Consider the following 14,537-nt stretch of genomic DNA (forward strand, 5'->3'; position numbering starts at 1 on the left):
TTAAGTGAATCACAGTTTGGTTTCTGAAGTGGCAAAAATATGGAGTCAGCCATAGTAGAATTTACAAAAGTTGTACTTGATGCTCTTGACAAAGATGAGTGTGTCACAGGCATATTTTTGGATCTTTCTAAGGCAGTTGACCACTAGATTCTATTAAATAAATTAGAAGCATTAGGAATAAGAGGGGTAGCTAACGAGTGGTTTTGATCATACCAAACAGAAAGGGTACAAAGAGTAGAGATGATAACACATACTTCAACCAGATCTAAACATTTACTAAAACACTTATCAGAATCAAAATACATTAATAAAAGGGTTCTGCAAGGTAGCATATTAGGACCAATACTGTTCCTGATATACACCAATGACTTTCCCAGTAGTGTTACTCATGGTGAAAAAATTCTCTTTGCTGATGACAGCAATATTATAGTCACTGAGAAAACAAGAGAACTCCTTGCTGAGAAGGCAAATGAAACTCTCAAGGAAGTTTATGATTGGTCAATAAGTAATAAAGTGACACTGAATGTAAAGAAAACTAATACCATGACTTTCAGTTTGAACAGGACAAATTACGATGTTAAATTAATTGTAGATGGCACCCCTACAGGCTGTAACAAATGGAAAATGTCTAAGAATGAATATTGATTCTCAGTTGAAGTGGTGTGAACACACAAAGATACTTGCAAACAGAATGTCATCAGCTTGTTATGTCCTTAGAATCCTATCATCATTGTGTAACATTCAGTGACTTTTAGTTGCATATTATTCATATGTACACTCAGTGCTTAGCTATGGTATTCTTTTTTGGGTAGCAAATGCACAAACTATGAGCACAATTTTCAAAATCCAGAAAAGAGCCATAAGAATAATAACCAAAAATACTAGTCGAGCTCGTTGTAAAGATCTGTTCAAAACACTGGGGATTTTAACTGCTCCATGTGAATACATTTACCAGTCAGTTGTACACATCAAAAACAACATTGGTAATTACTGCACAAACAGCTCTGTCCATGACCATGCAACAAGAGATAGACTCAACTTACATTTACCAAGTAAAAATAAACGTAAAACTCAAAAAAGGCATTTTCTACCAAGGAATAAAAATGTACAATAAATTACCAAAAGAGATTACAGAAATTGCAAAAATACACTTATTTAAAAAGGCAGCTAAAAAGTACGTTATGCAATACATTTTATACATCGAAGGATTACTTAGCTAAAACAGAGTAGGGGTTTGATAAAAAAATGTTATACAAATAATAATAATAATAATAATAATAATAATTATTATTATTATTATTATTATTATTATTATAAAACATCCAACATAACACTTTCACTTTATGTTTTTTTCCTTTCTAGAAATACCTACCCCCAAGCTATGCATAACACAATACTCTTCCTCTTTCTAAGCTCAACATCTCACTCATTATGGAGGGACGCTGACCTAGTTTTTCAGGATAGAAAATGGGACGCTGCAGTACAGAAAATGGCCCAGAGTCACCAGTGTGTGTGTGTGTGTGTGTGTGCAGTGACTGATAGTGAGATATGAGTGGACAGTGTGGGATTACATTATTTAATAAGTTATTTAAGGAGGAGGAGGAGGAGGAGGAGGAGAAAAGTATTTTATACCAGGAGTAAATCTAATGATTGTCTCTAACTCGAAGTCTGTAAATATACGTGTATGCGAATTAGCTTATTTTAAATTGATCTAAAATTGTAAATACGGCGTGATCAAAAAGGCAGCATAAATTTGAAAACTGAATAAATCACGGAATAATGTAGATAGAGAGGTACAAATTGACACACAAGCTTGGAATGACATGGGGTTTTATTAGAACCAAAAAATACAGAAGTTCAAAAAATGTCTGACAGATGGCGCTTCATCTGATCAAAATTGCAAAAATTAGCATAACAAAGTAAGACAAAGCAAAGATGATGTTCTTTACAGGAAATGCTCAATATGTCCACCATCATTCCTCAACAATAGCTGTAGTCGAGGAAGAATATTGTGAACAGCACTGTAAAGCATGTCCGGAATTATGGTGAGGCATTGGCGTCAGATGTTGTCTTTCAGCATCCCTAGAGATGTCGGTCGATCATGATACACTTGCAACTTCAGGTAACCCCAAAGCCAATAGTCGCACGGACTGAGGTCTGGGGACCTGGGAGGCCAAGCATGATGAAAGTGGCGGCTAAGCACACGATCATCACCAAACAACGCGCCCAAGAGATCTTTCACACCTCTAGCAATATGGGGTTGAGGGCATCCTGCATAAACATCATACGTTCCAGCAGGTGTTTATCAGCCAGGCTGGGGATGATGCGAGTCTGTAACATATCGAAGTACCTCTCACACGTCACGGTAGCAGTTACAAAACCAGAATCACGCATTTCCTCGAAGAAAAAAGGCCCGATAACAGTAGATGTTGTAAATCCAAACCATACCGTGACGTTCTCGTCGTGCAATGGAGTTTCCGCGACAGTTCTAGGATTTTTGGTAGCCCAAATTCTGCAGTTGTGGACATTGACAGACCCTCGGAGCGTGAAATGAGCTTCGTCGGTCCACAACACGTTACTCAACCAATCGTCATCTTCCGCCATCTTTTGAAACGCCCACACCACAAATGCCCTCCGCTTCACTAAATCGCCAGGTAACAGTTCATGATGCCAATGGATTTTGTAGGGATAGCATCGGAGGGTACGCCTAAGTGCCAACCAAACAGTAGTGTATGGAATGCCGGTGCGACTGCACGAGCGCTGACGTCCCCGTGGATAGATGAACCCGCTACAGTCTCCATTTCGTCCTGCACTGTCTCAGCAGCATTACGCCTTGTGCTCGGTCGGCCAGTACGAGGTCTATCATCTAAACAATCCGTGGCTTCGAACTTCAAAATCATTCTTGCCACAGCTACATTTGTCAACGGACCTTTACACGTTCGAATCCCTTTCCTATGGTGATAGGATCGTAATGCTGAACTAGCACATTCCCCATTCTGATAATACAGCTTCACTAAAAGCACCTTTTCAGGCAACATCAACATGCTGCGACTGTTGGCGCATCTGATTCTCTCTCTCATTACAGCTCCTTTTATACACAATTGTCATGCTCAGTCAGTGACGTTTTGCTGTCCAGCGCCATCTGTCGGACATTTTGTGAACTTTGTTTTTTTGTTGCCCCCCCTTTTACAGGTCTGTCCCACATCACGATCGTTATTTAAAACCTATATAGATATTAGCCTTAGAACATGGTCTCGTAAATGTAATACTATGGTATTAGAAATAAGAGATGTAGTTTACCTACATCATTTATTGTTTGCTGATGATCAAGTAGCCAAATCACAAGATGGGGAGGATGCTCACTACATGTGCAATCAACTAGCATTAGCAATCAAAGCTTGGGGTTTGAAGATTAATTACCCAAAAACAGAATACTTGACTAATGATTCAGATGAGCTATTCATTAAAGGAAAGAAAATCAAAAAGATAAACACTTTCTGTTATTTGGGATCCATTTTAGAAATCGAGGGAAAATCAGAGTCAGAAATCAATAAAAAGAATTAGTAGCGGACAGGAGGTCACTGGGATGCTTAACTCAGTCTTATGGAGCAGGAATGTAATGAGCAGAACTAAAAACTTAATATACAAATCCATATTAGAGAGTGCTGTTCAATATGGATCGGAAACCTGGACTATTAACCTGAAGCACATTAAAAAATTACAAGCTCTAGAGATGGACTTCTGGAAAAGATTGGCAAGAATCTCCAGGAAAGAGAAGATAAGGAACACCAAAATAATAAGGAGAATGGAAATAAAAGAAAGAATATATGACATAATGGATAGGAAGAAATTACAGTGGTACAGGCATGTACAACGAATGGAGGAAACCAAAATTGATACTGGAGTGGGAACCAGAGGGAGGAGAAGACGACGAGGATGACCTATGACCATCTGGCTCCAAAATGTACAGCACACAATGAGGGGAATGGGTGCAGAGGAAGAGCAAACACAAGATCGAAACACCTGGAGGAATATTTTGAAAATATAGTTTAAGAGTGTTTATTTTTTGTAGAGTAATTTCAAAGTAAATTATTATGTTGGAGATAAGCCTCTGTAATGAGGAAAAGCTAAAAAAAATCATATCTAACTACAGTAGAGCTGTACTGAGTGATAAATTGCATTCTGAGGATGTGACTGCTGGCAATGGGAGGGAACGGGGATGTAAGGTAGAAGTGTGAGGAAAGGCAGGTCATTAGAATCAGGTCACTTGCTTCCCTCATTTGTGTGTTTGCAAAATGAAGAGCGAGTAAGTGAGTCCTCACTCTTCCTACACCACTAGTCACAGGAAACAACTACACATTGTTTCACAATCGTACCAACCTTTCTGCAGCACGCCTTGTAAATCGCTGGTGATACAGTGCGCAAACACACCTGGAGAGAGTTTATTTTCCACAAAATTTGTTGTGCGCAGACATGTCTGGGAAGTGTTTATTTTCATAAAATGCGTTAACACTAAATAGACTACAGATATTAGTTACTAGTAAAACTACACATATCAAGAGAATCTACGTAAATCTCTGCACCCCACATTGAACTGCTAAAAGGAAAATTGATTGTTGATTGTTCGTCATCCTGTACGACTGTTGTGGCTTTCTTTGGGGAAAGGTCAGTTCCCCCACCACGAGAACTGTCCACTCTTCAGTTTATAAGCCGAATGATCGACTATACCCTCCCCAGCATTTCCTGTCCAGTTCTCTTATGTAAGTAGGCAAAGTAGCTTCATTGTTTCTATATACAACATGTTCCTATAAACAGTGGTTGAGACGTGCGTAATCTGTAAGAGTGATGTTGTCAGTGACCTATGGAATACTGGTGAGAAAGAAATACGGGGACTGGTAAACGCCAGTTATTCTAAAAAAATTATTAGAGAGAGAGAGAGAGAGAGAGAGAGAGAGAGAGAGAGAGAGATGGGAAGGCTGAAAGTTCCAGGAACCAAAAACACATTGTTGTTCATGCATCTTGCATAAAAGAGGACAGCAGAGCTAAGTCAATTAAAAGATTTCTAAGACATGCTATTTCAGAGAAATGTCAGCTGGGGTAAAACATTTGCATTCAGCTGAAGTGAAATTTGATTTTAAAAATAGCTGTCTGTCTTGTGCAGAAGCTATTGATGGTGAATTTTTTGATAAACAGACAAAAAACAAAAAATGGCGGCAAAATGTTTACAACGTTCGATCCTTCAGTTACGATAATACAACTACAGTTTGTGCGGAGGAGAGAAAGGATGAATGGGAAGACACCAACTGAACAAGTATCTGTTCTGTTGGGTATCTATATCCTGCAGATGCAATATATAGCAAGGACTGCTATAGAAAGTTATTTATAGTCTCAGAACCTAAATCTAGAAAAATTGCATGCCCTGAGGAATTAATGTGTCAATTGAGGAAATATTCAGTTACATAGAGGGGAATGATGACTGCCAGTTCACCTTAGAAAAGTTTTTCGAGCATTTTTTTGCAAAATTACCTCATATAAAGACAAACTGAGATAATAGTATGGGGATCACATTGTTTTCTGCACAATCTGCACCAGAAAAACTATTGTGTACTTTCGTTGTTGAGGCGAAAAATTTTGAATGAGGCATTGTTTGAAGCGGAAAGATGAACAAGCAGAACGGGAAAGAATTGTAAAAGCAACTGCCACTATAATCTTACAAGTTATTGAGTCAGTGGCATATGATAGTACTGTTTTTCCACTTTGTGCAAATTCTGTAGTGGGGCTGATGTAATGGTGCCTCGTACACACTTCGTCTTCATGGACTACATTTCAGTGAAGAAAAAGGCAAAACAGGAAATTGAAAAGAAGCTGACATCTACACTTCATGCTCTCATTGCTACCATTTGCCCCTGATCAATCATATCACCTACGAGGGTCATTCAAGTAAAGAAACAAATTGGTCTGTGGGAAAAATTGTTAGTAAGGCAAGTTTGGTACTTTTATGGCTTTAAGTTGGCATCACTGGGATGAACCCTGAATGGCGAGTCCTCTTGAAATGTCCACATTAATTGAACAACGTCCTGTTATTTATTTTTTACTTGTTGAAGACGAGAAAGCAGTGAATATATACTGTAAAATGTCTAAAGTTTATGGCGAAGGTTGTATGAATCATGCAAATTTCTACAATTGCATGGAGCAGTTCAAAAATAGTCGCAACTCAATAACTGACAAACACTATTCAGGCTGACCAGTTGCAGTTTCAACTCACTCACTTGAAAGTCGAATTGATGACATCATTTGTGCCGACCGCCGTGTGACTGTGGAAATGATAGTTGATAGGGTTCAAGTTAGTACTTGTACAATTCATAATATTATGTATAACAAGCTGAAGCAGCGCAAAACTGTGCAAGATGGGTCCCAAAGGAGCTGACGCAGCTACACAAGGAAACAAGGATGAGAGTGTGCACAGAGCTAAAGGAACGTTGTGAAAGAGAAGGTAAGCACTTCCACAACAAAATTTTAACTTGTGATGAAACTTGGGTTCACTATTACGAGCCAGGATCAAAAAGACAAAGCATGGAGTGGCACACCAACTCACCTGTCAAGAAAAAAATTCAAAACCCAAGCATCAGTAGGAAAAGTCATGTTGACAGTGTTTTGGAATACTGAAAGTCCAGTTTTTTGTGATTATCTTGAACAGCAGTGTACAATGAACAACCAACACTACTCAGATTTGCTTTTAAACAAAGTAAAGCCAGCCATGAGAGAGAGATGTCGTGGATCTAAGAGGAGAGGTGTGATTCTCCAGCAAGACAACGCATGTCCTCACATTGCTCAACTAACCTGTGAAACCATTGACAAAATGGCCTGGGTAGTACTGCCTCATCCCCCTTCAGTCCTGATTTAGCACCTAATGATTTCCATTTGTTTGGTGCACTGAAGGAGGCATTACATGGGGAAAGGTTCCAGGACAATGAGGACATGAAGTTTGTGGGAAATTGGTTCAAACATCAAGATAAAGAGTTCTTTGCAGCTGGAATAAAAAAGCTTGTAGCCCACTGGAACAAGTGCATAAATGTTCAAAGGGAGTATGTTGGAAAGTAGAGGAAGTATTGTTTTGTAAAAATAAATGCTTTTCCTCCAGACCAATTTGTCTCTTTTAATTACTGAATGACCCTCATAAATACATGTTGTCACTCTCTTCATTCACAGGAAGTTTGGATTAAAAAGCTTAATCAGTCTGAATGATGTTTTAGGATTCAGTGGAAAGTATTATGAAACACAACAGCTGGAGCTATCAACTGTCTACCACACTGAAGGCCTGCAACATTTTGTCATTATGTTTTCAAAAATGTCTATTTCAAAGTCTGCACTATTGACAGCTGGAATACTTTTCACAGTGTGGGACATATCAAATGCATCACCCCAGACTCAGCTCTCCACAATCTGAAGAGATCCAGAAGCTTAAATGAGTTCCTTCAGTCACAAAAGTAGGGCACTGGGTGTTATGGAACTTCAGGTATTTGAACATCAGACAAACGATATATTATTGTAGGGTAGTGTCCATGACTTGAAGGTGATTAGTCCCACTTCGTCTGACATATTAACACACACCATGCCATATATGCTGTGCCTGTGTGGTAAGTGGCTCCATGCCATGCAGTCCACTCTACAAGTGCCAGCAGTTTCTGAATGGAAGGGATTTATGAAGTCTGGCAGTAACACAATGATGAAAGAAACGCAATAAAATTCTTACCTTTCAATAACTCACCACCAAGTGACTAGACTACAGTGTATACAGCTTTAGAATACCCTGATAGCAGCAGCCAGCAGCAAGGTGCTATAATTCGTTTTGTTACTTTTGATCAACCACCATACATAAGTCTCAAAAAATCCAGTCTGCAATTATTTCTGTGAGATTGGGAGGATTTCACACACTTACATCCTACATGGTGCGCATTGGTCACACAATGGCAGGGACTGGGTTGAAAGAAGCGTTAAGTTTAGTTTATGCTGCAGATTCAGTTGAAAAGATGTTAATTTGACACGCCTGCAGTAGAGGTGTTTGCGGACACTTACTTGTTCACGCTGTTTTAATGCATATCATTCTGGAAGACCGTAATGTCTCAAAAGAAGAAAAGGTGTGTGTTATCAACATTTTGAACAATATAGAGGATATTACTGTACAAAAAATAGAGGTAGAGGCTAGTCTGGCATCAGTTTTAAATAAATTCAAGAACGAGCTGTCTCTTCTCAAGAAGATTGGGTGCAGTATTTAAACACAGTTTCATTAATGAAGAATTTCATAGATTCTGAGTGGTGTTGTGATTAGAATGGCCATTTAGCCTGTGTTCAGGAAATGATACCATTCTTTCATGCACGTGGTCATTTTCATTACATAAAATATGCCCGTCTTTACATGCAAGACATGATAGCATTAAAAACTAACAACCCACATGTGTTGAAGGATTTTGCAGATAAGGGTTATTTCACCATAAATCAAACTGCTTCCCCAGGGCAGGGGTTTGTTCAAACACAACCATAGAGCAGAATTTAATGGGCTCCATTAAAAGCTTAGGTGGTCTGACACAAGGAAGAGGCATAGCCAATTTCATTATGGTGAAGTGGGTTGGAGGATCCCTTGGAGCAGTTGCCATCTGCTTGTCATTAGAGCAGTTCACTGGAGTGGCATTTTCAAAGGGGAGCAGCATGCTGATCGACAGGTATCATGACAAAATAGGCATGAACAAGACTGGACACAGATATGCGAGTGGTTCAATGACCATCCTCCTTTTCCAAAATGGAATTCACTTATGTCTCTGTCAACAGTGATGATCGAAAACTCAAAAATAAAGTCATTAATCCCTAGAAATTGGTACCAGAACCATGCAAAGTTATAATGGTTGTAATTTTGGTGACATATGTCGTCGTCTTTGGCTAGTATGAAAAATGCCATAGACAATGAAGATGTTGCAAAGCTTATGGAATACGAATTATCTCCATTCCCACTGGCTCTTTTTAATGAAGGGGAATGAGGAGATGAAAGAAATTTTCTCTGTATGATGCTTTTCCAGAGGACAATTATGCAACTCATAACCTAAGAAACGAGTGCCAATGTAATAGGTAGAGGCTTCCTCTTTCGTCACGTGAAATGGAAGATGGGCACCAAGTTTTCCGTACTTTGAAAGCAATACATAGCTTGTGTACTCAAATATTATGGTCAAATTTGTACTGTGGTTTTTGGTGGATATAGTGACATCAACAGTAAAAAATGTGCATAGTGGAAGAGAAGGGTCCCCACAAAAACTTCAACTGACATCAATTTTAATGAAAACCTGACAGTCACTGTTCGACAGGAGCATTTTTCTCCCAAATGTGAAGAACAAAACCTGGCTTATAGAACTCCTCAGTGATAAAATGACAGCAAGGGGATACAAACAACAGTTATTACAGGCATTGCTGGTGGAACTATAGTGAGATGTGCATTAGAGAAAGCTGCCCTGCACCCAGCTGTCACAATAATAGTGAAAGGTGAAAGATGTGTACTCAATTGTTTTACTCATCATTTTTTCATGACCACCAGTAACGTAAAATTTATGAAGCCTGGTAGGGGCAAGGTACAATCCAAACTGTTTTCAACAAACTCTAAAAACTTCCTTTTGCTGAAACCATCCTCATCCTCTCCTCCTCCAGGCATTTAGCAGGTGTAACACAACCTCCATAACTTATAACAAACGTAAAGTAGCAGTGGTTAAACTTTCCACAAAATTCCTAGGCAAATGAAGAAAATAGCCAACATTTTCACTAAAAACTTCTGTTAATGCCTTTTTACAACACCATTTCCTGTTACTTACAGGTATTTTGATTACTTACTTAAAGGTACAATAATGGTTCAGTAGCCCCCTACTGCAGAGTGAATGGGGATGGAATCAAGAGGAGGATGGCTTGATCTACCAAATGGCAACCAAAGATCCAGTTGTACCTGAAGCTACACTGAACAACATCTTTTGCCATTGTTCTACTGGGAGTGGGAGAAGATGTGAATGCCAAAAAGCCAGCATTACATGTTCCACAGTTTGAGACACATACCACAGTACACGTACGAATGGTGCACCATTCCTCGGTCTGCAAGATGAGGTTTCAGTTGATTTTTGAAATGAACCCACTCAACAAAAGATGCTCTTCTATAATATTTTCTGTTATTTCCAAGTTCAAATGCCGAGTGAGGTGGTGCAGTGGTTAGCACACTGGACTCGCATTCGGGAGGATGATGGTTCAATCCCGCATCTGGCCATCCTGATTCCCTAAATCACTCCAGGCAAATGCCGGTATGGTTCCTTTGAAAGGGCAGAGCTGAGCCTTCCCCATCCTTCCCTAATCCAATGAGACCGATGACCTCACTGGTCTCTTCCCCCAAACAACCCAACCCCCTCTAAGTTCATTGGTTATTAAACATTAATTTTATACCATTAAGACATTAGTGTTAATAATTTGCAATTTTTCCATCCCCTGCAATGTGGAAACTATTAGTTTGACTGTACAAAAATTTGCAACTACACAAATTTTTTTCTTCATCATCTAGACTAATGCATTTCTAATGCAGTCTGTGAACAACTTATTACATTCCTCTTTCTGAGATCCAACCATATCATGCTTCACTTCTTACCGACAGCCACGTAATCATAATCTGGCCAATGGCCTTGCCACAGTTGTAACACCAGTTTTCAATAGATCAACGAAGCTGGTGCTGTTGGACTTTGTGAGCACTTGAATAGATGACTGTCTGGGTCTGCCGAGTGCTGTTGGCAAGTGGAGTGCTCTCAGCACCTGTGACGCCAAATGAGGAGAAACTTGACAGAGAAGTAGCAACTTCGATCATAAAAACTGATGGGAGGATCAAGATTCGTGACACACTCATCTGCTATGCTAACAATGTGTATGTCTTGAGAAATTAGCTATAATATTGTCCAAACAAGCATTCCCACACGTAGGGCTACTTTTAGTATAATATAAATTTAATTTTCTGAATAGGTTTAAAAATGATTTTAATTGAGTTCATCTGAGCCTAAAAAAAGGTTGAAACTGACACAAATTGCAACGTTTGTTTTAAATTATAATTTTTTTTTATCATTTGCTCAAATCTCTCAAAAAAATTATTTAGTGTCACTATTTGGAGATCTGCACAAACTAACAATATTACGATATTCCAGTTGAAGTCTTACACAACTAAATATGTTTTAGATAATGTTATATCGGGTGATCAAAAAGTCAGTATAAATTTGAAAACTGAATAAATCACTAAATGTCGATAGATAGGTACAAATTGACACACATGCTTGGAATGACATGGGGTTTTATTAGAACCAAAAAAATAGAAAAGTTCAAAACTGTCCGACAGATGGCACTTCATCTGATCAGAATAGCAATAATTAGCATAACGAAGTAAGACAAAGCAAAGATGGTGTTCTTTACAGGAAATGTTCAATATGTCCATCATTTGTCAACAATAGCTGTAGTCTAGGAATAATGTTGTGAACAGCACTGTAAAGCATGTCCGCAGCTACGGTGAGGCATTGGCATTGGATTTTGTCTTTCAGCATCCCTAGAGATGTCGGTCGATCACGATACACTTGCGACTTCAGGTAACCCCAAAACCAATAGTCGCATGGACTGAGGTCTGGGAGGCCAAGCATGATGAAAGTGGCGGCTGAGCACACGATCATCACCAAACGACACGAGCAAGAGATCTTTCACGCCTCTAGCAATATGCGGTGGAGCACCATCCTGCATAAACATCGTATGTTCCAGCAGGTGTTTACCAGCCAGGCTGGGGATCATGCCATTCTGTAACATATCGGCATACCTCTGACCCGTCATGGTAGCAGTAACCGACGTTTTGCTGTCCAGCACCATCTGTCTGACATTTTGTGAACTTTTTTTTTTGTTCTAATAAAACCCCATGTCATACCAAGCATGTGTGTCAATTTTTACCCCTTTATACATTATTCCATTGTTTACTAAGTTTTCAAATTTATACTGACTTTTTGATCACCCGATATTTTGTCTGATAAATATTGCAACAACCATCCCTTTTTCTCTCCGCACTGCACAATATATTGCATTTTTTTTATCTTACAAAAGCATTCAAACTCTAAAAATTTATTCCTAAAACTGTGAATGCTGAATAGCATGAAGGCAATTAATTTGCATCTGTTTTGCTTTCTCTCTAAGCCATTAGGATCCTGTGTTTTCACATGAAGTACTTGCACTCTGTGACGACTCCGGAACTAATGGCTTACAGTTTTTTTTTAAAATCCCAAAGCCTTTAATATTCCAGAGAAAGATTGTCAGTGATGTTTTCCAGAGACAGTTACAGTGTTTTGTCTAAAATAGAAATGGTAGTCTAGTTCAGGGACACTTTCTTGTCCTGCAGTTTTGAGAACCATATGTATAATGGGGTGTCTATATGCCCTGCTTTCCATAGAGTTGATAGTTGCTATATTTAGAAGAGTACTTTAAACTTTTTTCCTGGCCTGTTCAGGTGCATGCCATGGTTAGTACACAACTCTCCACTAAAGCTGCTTACATCGAAAACATGACCATAGGCAGCAATTAGAAAGTTTGAAGCTGGCCTAAGGAAATAGAGTGTACATTCTTGTAAAAACAGTTAATGGACTTTCACCGCAAGTTTCAACATACTTTATGTACCTCAGAACAAAGCCTTTTCTTAGAGTATTGTACAAACAATTCATAAGTATCATTATTTATGTCAAAATGATCAGATGTGCCAGTTTTTTGAAAACAGGCCTAGTATTTCTGAGTGAAAATTATTATTATTTAGGAATTACTTTTATTTCAGTGCCAGCACATTTTCTTAATACAATAGTTTAGAGCCAGTATTTTTTTTTCCCCCTTTCATGCAAGAATTACATAGTTCTTCGTTTATTTGCTTTTTTTTATTCTATTCCTACACTCCACACAAACTATTGCTGTCAGTTTTACTTCAGTTGTGATCAACAGACCTCTCCAAGTCCTAGCAATTCATCCTTTCAGACAAAAAAAATCTGCCTAAGTATATTGAACACCAAGCTACTTTGTATAGTTCAGTATTATGAATATGGAACTTCAGCTCCCACATATTCAAACACTCTTTTTTGCATTTCTACTCACTTTCAGGCACACACAAACCTGAAAATGTGCTGTGGAGGGGGGTGGGGGGTGGGTGTGGGGGGAAGAGAGAGAGAGAGAGAGAGAGAGAGAGAGAGAGAGAGAGAGAGAGAGAGACCCACCCAGGCCACTCTACTGCTTACTATTATTTACCTGAAAGAATTCAGACACTCCAGTTGAAATGGAATAAGGTTTCCTTCTCTGCTCTGTAACCAGGACTATTGCCAAGGGCAAAACTGTCCAAACCATATCACTCATCCTATGCTCCAGTCATGTACATTGTTGGACACTCAAGGCAAAAGGAGGGTGTTCAGTGTCGGCAGAACTGGAGTTCCTGGTCTTTGCTACACTATCATGCTCACCTGACCTATGGGTGAGCAAAGTATCCTATCAGCATATAAAGTACTGGGATTGGGATGTTTTGTTGCTGATTAGTCAGATGTCCTCATTATTACAGTGGTTGAACTGCAATCCACTTAACTTATATGTACAATATCTATCTTCCTCCTCTCGTTATATATTCCTGATTGTTGCTAATTGCAAGCTGAAACTATCTTCTCATCCACTGACTGCAACTGCTGCTGCAGCACCATATCAGTGATTTCTGCTCGACATCACAGGGACACCGCCTCTGCTGTCCATATCAGTAACACCCCCCCCCCTCCCCTCCCCTCCCCAAACAGCAGGCCTGGTTTTCTGAACTAACCAAAGTTGTCCCATTAAGTATAGGAGACTGGCACATTTTTTGGTTGTAGAATATACGGTCCAGTCGCATTTATGTCACCACTGCCTATGTTCGCATCAACATGTAAAACCTCTCACAGATAGCAAGTGGTAGCACTAGCAATAGAGGGTATATAAAGCATGTCGGGGAGGAGGGGGGTTATGCAGGAAACAGTGCTGTAGTTGTCATAATGCAGAAATGGAAAGATTTACCTGATGTCCAAACAGGCAAGACCATTGGCTTTCAGGGCAAGGGTGGAAGTGTCTCTAAATCTTCAGAGTTTGTAAACTGTTTGTGTGCTGCTGTGGTAAAAATATACTGTACGTGGTAAAATAGTGCAATCCAAATCTAGCAACTGTGATGCACTATGGGCCATACATGACATGGGCAAACAACAGCTGCAGAGGCGTGCACAGGCAAATATATGTGCAACTAACAGCCCAGTTGAACCACGGGGCTATCAACAACCATTCAGCCTGGTTCATGCGCCCACAATGACTGCTGTTCGTTTATGATGAAGGCTGAAATTTGTACGCCAGTACTGCAACTCAACATCCACTAAGTGGTGACAGGTGGTACCTTCAGACAAATCACATTTTCCGCTCCATCAGGCAGATGGCCAACAGCCACATGTGGTGATAAAATTTAT

The sequence above is a fragment of the Schistocerca americana genome, chromosome X (genome assembly GCF_021461395.2).
Source record: "Schistocerca americana isolate TAMUIC-IGC-003095 chromosome X, iqSchAmer2.1, whole genome shotgun sequence".
NCBI lineage: Eukaryota > Metazoa > Arthropoda > Insecta > Orthoptera > Acrididae > Schistocerca > Schistocerca americana.